Genomic DNA, 1,512 nt, shown 5'->3' with positions numbered 1-1,512 from the left:
TTCCTCCCCAAAGACCACTACCTGGGCAGCAATCTGGAGACACTACTCCAGTGTATAACTTCAGACATGCTATCAGGTTTTGTTGCCCTTGACTCACTGGCTGCATCAGCTCATCATTTTCAAGTAGTCTACCTCTCTTGCAATATAACACATGAAATAGCAACTGTGGCAATCCTAGTGTAGCCATGGCTCAGGTGTCTCTACCACCATATCATCTAAACCAGCTCAGAGAAAGTCCATAGGACACTGTGGTTAAAAACCCTGGCAGCTAGTCCACGCTAGCACTTTTACCATATTGTCTCCTTGGTTCCTCTAGAAAACTATCACATGGTTTCTCATTGCTTAAATCCATGGTTGTTCATGGAGTTCTGTTGAAATGGCATCTTCTTCTTGATGTTCTTTTCAAGACCAAAAAATTTGATGCTCAACAGGTATCTTGTGGTTGTATAAACTTTACTGATAAGCCTGAATTTCATTAAACTTAAAATGGGGGAGAGTTCTCAATTACCTTTCTTTAAAGGTAAAAAATGTGATCATTCACATTTAATGGCATTAAGAATGTGCGAAAGAACACAATAATGCACTTACCTTACAAATTGACTTATACAAACCTTCCATTAAATAACTTCTAGGGATAGTGATTATCTGAATGTGTAAAGTATTTGGTGAGCCCTCTGAGAAAGAGTCCGACCTTGCAATGTTTTGCAAGGTACCTATATTTCATTTCTTCTGAAAGTATATGGGCCCTATAGCTAACTGGTCTGCAGGTTTTCTGTGTTTAAAAATAAAACAAAGTTGATTTGTTCAGTTCATGTTGCCAAAAAACCAACAGTTAATAACTAAAATTGTTCCTTTTATGGTTGAATCGCACAGCATGTATGTTCCCTTTGAAGACAATGGGCAGTTGAGGATACATAGTGCTGCTGCCCCTTTGGCCCCAGCAATCAGCTACTGCTCAGGGCCTTGCTGGGTTTTTTCCATTATGAAAAATCAATGAGAGTCACATTCTTGTTTGTTTATAAAAATGTACCTAGTCCTGTTTCCCTGAACCCAGTAGAAACAAACAGGCAGTTTCCTTGCTCAGAAATCCCCCACATCTGCTACACTGGTGAGCTTTATGCTCAGGACACTGTCCTTTTGCTTCTTCTCAGGATCACACTCACAACCTCTCCTTGCAACTTTTTGCCACTAATGCATGTGTGCTGCACAGCCACTGTCCTAGCACCTGCTTTTACCCTCAGCCCACACAGCTTAGCTCTGAGCTACCATGTGCCTTGTAGCACTCTGGGGGAATGTCCACACTGCAGCTAGTAACAAGCCTCCCTGCCTGGGGTAGACAGACTTATGCTAGCAATCTAAAAATAACTGTGTGGGTACTGTGGCACTGGCAGCAGCTCGGGTTAGCCACCTGAACTCACACCGAGGGGCTAGTAGGCATATGGGAGCATAGCTCAGTGGTAGAGCATTTGACTGCAGTTCAAGCGGCCCCTGGTTTAAATCCAGGTGCTCCCT

The 1,512-nt window shown here is 42.8% G+C and overlaps 1 non-coding gene across 1 annotated transcript; it reads left to right on the top strand.

The window, feature by feature from the left end:
- Positions 1-1,440: 1,440 nt before the first annotated feature.
- On the top strand, positions 1,441-1,512 carry TRNAC-GCA. The gene has a single exon. It is a non-coding gene; the product is annotated as a tRNA-Cys (tRNA).

This window comes from Mauremys mutica, chromosome 2 (genome assembly GCF_020497125.1).
Source record: "Mauremys mutica isolate MM-2020 ecotype Southern chromosome 2, ASM2049712v1, whole genome shotgun sequence".
NCBI lineage: Eukaryota > Metazoa > Chordata > Testudines > Geoemydidae > Mauremys > Mauremys mutica.
Note: the sequence above shows the minus strand (reverse complement) of the source record. Positions and strands in the feature narration are given on the sequence as shown.